The sequence below is a fragment of the Coenobita brevimanus genome, chromosome 83, assembly GCF_032717465.1.
Source record: "Coenobita brevimanus isolate Jiangsu-jjx chromosome 83, ASM3271746v2, whole genome shotgun sequence".
NCBI lineage: Eukaryota > Metazoa > Arthropoda > Malacostraca > Decapoda > Coenobitidae > Coenobita > Coenobita brevimanus.
Genome location: NC_137036.1, coordinates 2128980 through 2136242, shown reverse-complemented (window position 1 = coordinate 2136242; position 7263 = coordinate 2128980). Strand labels below are relative to the sequence as shown.

Here is a 7263-nt window from a genome sequence, read left to right as displayed (position 1 = left end):
AATATAAAAATACAATTAATTGAACTGAATTGGAATTGATATCATTGAACTGATTCCTGAATTGATAAAATAATATTTTATACTGTAATATGCAAATTCATTATTCAGCATATCTGATAATAAAGATGTTAATTTGAAAAAGCATTTTTATTTCTTTCTGTTAGATTAATGGTACTGCGTAATTAAAGCTGATTTTGAACTGAAAACATTTAAATGAATGAAATATTGACCATAATGAAGTAAACTGAATTGGAATTGAAGATTTCTTTTTGACAAATGATTTGAACTGGAACTGATTAATTCATATTTTAATCTGAATAGGAATCGAACTGAACTGACAAAAATGATTTGACTAGAGGAATATGTGAATAAGGAGGAGGAAACCAAGAATTACAAGAAGGAATGGAGTGGAGAGATATATTAGTGGATGGAGAATGAGACTGACTAGAAGAGTATGTAAATGTGAAGGGGGGGGACCAACAATGATATGAAGGGATGGAGTGGAGATATATAAGAGACAGGTGTAAGAGCTGGAGGGAGAACAGTCAAACATGAAGACAGGGTGATGTGGAGATGATTTGTTTGTGGCGACCCCTTACGAAATTAAAGATTCTGGCAACAGACACTGACAGGAATATGGTGCGTTTGGTGCAACCGGACCTTCACACACTTGTGCCCACAGCTGCGTCCTCCCCCACTGAACACAGTCACACCCTGGTTTGTGATGGGGTTGTGTACAAGGGGAAGGGTGATGCCCTGGAAAGACGAAATTATTGAAGCATAAAGATTTTAGATCAGGTAATGAAGGATCTGGAGAGAGTTTTAGAAGGTATGATTAGAGAAGGAGTGAATATTGATGAGATGTACAGTAGTTTGGGTTTATGTCAGGTAGGGGGACCACTGATGCCATATTCATTGTTCGACGGCTTCAGGAAAATTATACTGGAAAGATAAGGGATCTGCACTTTGTTTCTGTTGATTTGGAGAGGGCCTTTGACAGCGTCCCTAGAGAGGTGGTGAAGTGGGCAATGGGAAAGCCTGGGATGGAGGAGTGGCTGGTTAGGGTGGTTAAGGCCATGTACAGTACCCTTGCGGCCAAGACGGTAATATTGTCACCTAAGGGTCCTGTCTAGGACAAAAAATGTCTTGGACCAACACAAGACCTCATGGAAAAAAATAATAATCACAAAATCTTCAAAAAGTGCCCCTAAAAACATCAACCTTGACCTATTTTGGCACCAAAACAACTTTCCTCATCATGAAAGTGCGTGTTTCCGAGCTTATCTCCAGCTTAGTAGCTCAATTATCTCCAGCTCAGTATCCCGAGGTAGATGGCAGCACATCATGGGGTCAGCAGACGGTTTCCTAGGCATGGTTACGTAAGAAGAGGCAATAACCTAGGAGCAAACGCTGAGTGCAACACGCGGTAAGTGTGTCCACAATGCTCTGGTGAGGGACCAAATGCAAGCCCCGCCTGCTCATCATGTGACCAGATGCCAATATTTTCTTGGACAACATCTCAACCACGTCACTTTCCCGGGTGCAGGAACCGTGTTGGACCGGGTGAGACAGACATAGCAGTATTCTCCTAGGATTTGGGCCGTTATGAACCGATGGTTCTGTATTGGACGTATGCAACCATATTACAGCAATATTTTGGATTATTATTTGTGATCTCCATCTTAGACAAACCTATCTTGGACGCGAAGGTACTGTAAGTGGGTGCTCACACCCAAGTAACGGTGAATGGAGATCTGATGAGTTTTCTGTGAATGTTGGTGTGCATCAGGGGTCAGTCTTGAGCCTCTTGTTGTTCATCATGGTGCATGAAGCCCTCTCGTGTGACTTCAAAAATGGACACCCGTGGGAGACGTTGTATGCTGATGATTTGGTGTTGATTGCAGAAAATGGAAGGGAGGCAGAGGAAAGATTTAGGAAGTGAAGAGATGGTATGGGGCACAAGGGCTTGAGAGTAAATGCAGACAAAACAAAAGAGATGGTATCTAGGGCTGGTGGCGGAACTGTCAAAGAAAAGGGAGAGTGGCCATGTGCAATTTGTCACAAGCGTGTGGGAAGTAATTCCATCTTGTGCAGTGTTTGTGATAAGTGGATGCACAAGAGATGTAGTGGTATTAGAGGTAGACTGCGAGATAATGCTGATTTTATGTGTGCGGTGTGTCGGGGAGAGCAGGTGGAGATTGTCAAGCGTGAAAGGATTGAACTTGCTGGTGAGTTTCTTGAGTGTGTGGAAGAGTTTTGTTATTTGGGAGACATGTTACGTGCTGGAGGTGGGGCTGGAGCAGCTCTGTGGCTAAAGAGGGGAGTGGTTGGAAGAAGTTCAGGGGCCTGTTGCCTCTCCTGACACTGAGAGGGCTCTCCCTCTGTGATAAGAGATCTTTGTATGCAGCATGTGTTTGGAGTGTAATAGTGTATGGTAGTGAAACCTGGGCAGTAAACGAAGAGGATATTCGCAGGCCCAAACGTACAAATATAACAGTGAGTAGGTGGATGTGCAATGCGTTCCAGAGTGCGGGGCCTGGGGGGGCTAGGTTTACGATGGAAGAGTTGAGGGGCAGGATGGGACTGGAGTGTACTTGTGTTGTGATGAGGAGTGAGAGATTGAGATGGTTTGGGCATGTGGAGAGGATGGGGGATGATAATTAGGTGCAGAAAGTGAGAAGTGTTAATGCTTGGGGTAGGGTTGCGAAAGGCAAATTGAAAAAATCCTGGGACAAGGTTATTGGGTGTGACCTCAGGAATAAGGAACTAAACAGGGAAGCTGCCAGAGATTGGGCAGCATGGAAAGTCCCTATCAGGTGACCAAGGCCAACACATGCAAGCATGTTGGAGCCTTTAAAAGTGAAACAAAAACAGATCACATACAAAAGCTGATTTAATGTGGGTTCAATGGGGATAAGGAGGAGGTCAAGCCTACACCTGAAGTACCGGTATGTCCGAGGATGGTTGGAGTCATCACCAAGGGTTCTCTCCCCCAAGGCTTGGGGGGAGCAATGCAGTGTTTGGCAAGTCACAAGTTTCAGGAGAGTGTTTCACACAAAAAGTTACCGTATCTTGTCGCTTACCATCGCACTATTTGCCTTGCACTTGCACTGCTATTTTGCTACAAGGCTGGTGTCTCAATGTGCATGTAAGCACTAGGCAACCATCTTGGCTCAAACATATGACTTGTCAGCTTGCATGAGTGGCACAGGTCTGGATGGAACCGCTGTTCTTGCCCACTGAAAACAATGGACATGAGATTTTTGCCATCGTTAACCCTAAACTGGACATAATTTTTCATCAACTGTTCTACTGATCAATCACTCAATCATCATATACGGTACTGGGATGTACTACCATATTTTATTTGCCAACACAGCTAATACTCTAACTCGGTCTGAAACTGCCAACTTTCCATACTGAATATAGAGTTGTAACAAGAGACTAACATTAAAATATGGCACTGTAGTCGCAGCGCACAACTAAGGTTGTTATTATTGTGCCCTGGCAACCTACCCCTCAACAGTGCGTCCAATTTCGTGTACGGTATGAGACACATGTGATTCGTGTATAATACGTTCGTATACCGGTATACTGTAATAATATTTGTGTATAATATAGTCGTGCATAATAATGATTCGTGTATGATACGAAACTGGACACACTTTTGAATGGTAGGTTGCCAGGGTACAATAATGACAACCTCAGAGTCGTGCACTGTAACTGTGGTCACAAAGAAGTGCTATTAAATGGATGTAAAGCTGCAGGACTGTCTTTCTCTGCAACATTAACCCCTTAACCGCAGGGAGTCACTTTCGTGACGCTTGGGAGCAAGAGATCATAACGCGGGGCGACACTTTTGTGATTCTGTGTTATTTTGAATTCACCCGGGCTTTCAAGTGGTGGCTTGTATCATCTATCAGTACTGCCTATGTCCAACACTAGTCAGCACTCCTAATCTCATCTGTACTCCCATCCATTGTTGACAATTTAGCCATTTCTCCCCGTTCTTGACTCCCCTCCCTACCCCCCCTCCATTACCCTATCCTCTCGCCTGCCTGGCCGTGCTACGCTAAGTAAATCTTCCCTGGAATTTTTCACTGATTTCATCCATTGAAATAAGCCCTATGTCCTATTCTTATACCAAATAATATATACAAGAATGAAATAAGGTAAGTGAGAGTGCCATACACCTGGAATTGGCTAATTATCACCTGACAACACCTCACGTGCACTCGTTCGCTAATTTTCGCTGTTTATTTCCCCTTGAAATATGCTGTATAATCTATTTTCGTAATAAATATACTGTACATATAAGGAGGGAAGGGAGAAGCCTAAGTGATATTTACATTCACCTGGAACTACCTAATTTTTAATGTATTGTCTAGATTTCCTGCCAATCATTTCACTGGTATATATTAGCTGCTGTCAAGAGGCTGACGTTGGCAGTAATGCATTTCCCTCGGTAGGCCACCACCCCGGCCCACCCTTATCAGTTCACTCTCATCTTCCAATGTGAAGGTACGTCTGTTTGCTCCTGCTAACTTCAGGCACTTTTCACCCCCATGCAAAGGGCCCTGTGACCTTTAACCCTTACTAAACCTCATGTGGAAAGAGGTAAAGGGCTGACAATTGATAAAGGAGTGACTACGATCTTTCTATTGAGTAAAACAGTGCAAGTGGAATTGTAAATAATATGTAAATAATGTGTAAACAGCAAGTGACAGTAATGAATGTAAATATACGTGAACAATGGAAAATAGTTTTATAAGATACTTCAAGTGACAGTGCATAAGTGTAAATAAAATAGAAATGTAAATAACGTAAATAAAATAGAAAACGTAAATAAAATAGAGAACGTAAATAGAAATGTAAATGAGTAGTATTATAAGAATACAAGTATATACCCTAGGAGTAATGAAAGTGAAAGTTTCACTCTAGCATGTATGAATACTAAGAGTTATGAGAGTGAAGGTGAAAGTGACATTCACTCTCAATGCCAGTATACAGGACGAGAAAGTGAATGCTACATACAGTATTTTACTGAGAGAAATTGAATCCCTACAGTGACAATAAACTAATACTACTGAAGGAAACTTATGGATAAAGACTGTAGATATATATAAGTGTTATATAGTAACAGAAATATAAAGTGTGAGGGGTTTTATGAATAATAAATGACAGAATACCAACAGCGAACTAGCGCAAGTGGGAAGGTCATACGCACTCGTAATTTTCATTGCTTTCACAGTGGTTTTTATTTGGAGTATGGATCCCAAACTACTTGATAATCATAAAGTACTGTTTATAGTGTTAATATCTGGCTGTGGTAATCACATTACGGGTTGTTGGGAAGTGTAAAGTGGAGACTTTGTTACCCAACTTCAGAGGTCTCCACAAGTCCTACGGTAATTGATGAAGGCTCAACAAACATCCCAGGAAAAAGCTGAAGGTATGTGCCATATGCATATGTAATTTTAATATTCTAGGACTAATAACTGATTTTTGGCAAATATTTTTTGAGAGTCTGTCGGAGCCCGAATAACCCCGTGGGAGACGCAAAACATTGGGAAACATGCCTGTGAAGTAAGGGTTAAATAGCCTGCTAAACAATGTAAATCTGGGCCAAGTTAAATTGAAAAATATGTAGAATGAGAGAACGTTCAACTTGGACGAAGAAATCCCAAACTGATGGTTGAAAGACGGGACACACTGCAGGAGAGCTCCCAATAACAAATGTTTAACATTTTATAACAGGAATTAAAGATCTTTCTTAACCCTCCGAGATTCCAAAGACGATTTTGAGCACCATTTCAAGCCTGGCCTCAGAGATTCCGTTCACGCTTTTAACCGTCATTTTAAGATACTTTTGTATAATATTCACCATAAACTGCATTTATGTGTCATAACAAAGTAACTCAGGCATGATGTCGTGGGATGGTTGCTTTATGCATGGTGGCAGTGCGTGTGTGGTATGACTCATGGCTTTGTCTCAGGGCAGGGAACAAAGGCAGCAACATTGTAACTGTCTTGCCAGTTGGAGGTCACACAATTGCCTTGAACTTTTACAAGTTCTATCTCCGTTATCTCAACATACTGAGCATATGTGTCATTTTGACTTTTTTAATTTCCTTCCTTTCTTGAACATTCTACTAAAAACTACGACTATTCAGCTTCAAAATAACACATCAAGCATTCTATAGTGAAAAGTATACGGTATCTACATACAGCAATCAAAGAAAAAGAATATGCGCCCGAGTATCATAATTGTACATCTTTTTCCTTTTGCTTTACCGTGCAATAAAATGCATAAATAACCATAATCTATATAGTACTGTAAAGGTAATTTATTGTAGTTTTGCATGGTTTAAACCAGATTTATATATCTTTATTAGATTTTTATTGCTGAATATTTTTTTACGGCAAGGTATAAAATTTTGGGTTTTCGCCTAACTTCACCTTATCATTTTGCCTTTTTCTGAAAATACTATGATAAACTACAACTATTCAGCTTTAAAATAACACCACAACCAGCATCCAGTCGTAAAAGATGTATTTAAACAGACCAAAGAAAAAGATCGTGAAGTGAATATGCAGCCAAGAATCAGAGAAAAATTTGCATCCTTTTCCTTTTGTTTTACCATGCAAGGAAATGCTTAAATAACCATAATCTATATAGCACTGTAAAGGTACGGTAATTTATTGTAGCTTTGCATGATTTAAACCAGATTTATATATCTTTAACAGTTTTTTCTGTGCCAACGGCCATACCACGTTGAGTACACCGCTTCCCGTACGATCAGCGAAGTTAAGCAACGTTGGGTCTGGTTAGTACTTGGATGGGTGACCGCCTAGGAACACCAGATGCTGTTGGCATCCCTACGTGTCAAGCGGGGTTGGTGGAGGATTAGTGCCCCTCCCTGTAAAACAATTAACTCTAAGCCCTTGGCCACCCCGTCTCGGATACATGGCGTCTGGCAATGAATGAATGAAAATGAATATTTTCCTACAGAGAGATATTAAATTTCTGGTTCTCACCTAACATCAACTCGTCATTTTGACTTTGTATTTCCTTTGTTTTCCCTTTTTGAATACTACGGTACAGTACAACTATTTAGTTTTAAAATGACACCAAAACCAACATTCTGCATCACGAAGAGCATTTACACAGAGCAAAGAAAAATATTGCGGCACGAAGATGTGGGTCAGGGTGAGAGCAACAGACTCTAGCACAGACATACAGTAACTTGTCCAGCCCAGAAA

The 7263-nt window shown here is 40.9% G+C and overlaps 1 non-coding gene across 1 annotated transcript; it reads left to right on the top strand.

The window, feature by feature from the left end:
* Window positions 1-6757: 6757 nt before the first annotated feature.
* LOC145409964 (5S ribosomal RNA) lies at window positions 6758-6876 on the top strand. Its single transcript, XR_013899191.1, has one exon. It is a non-coding gene; the product is annotated as a 5S ribosomal RNA (ribosomal RNA).
* The last annotated feature ends 387 nt before the right edge of the window (window positions 6877-7263 follow it).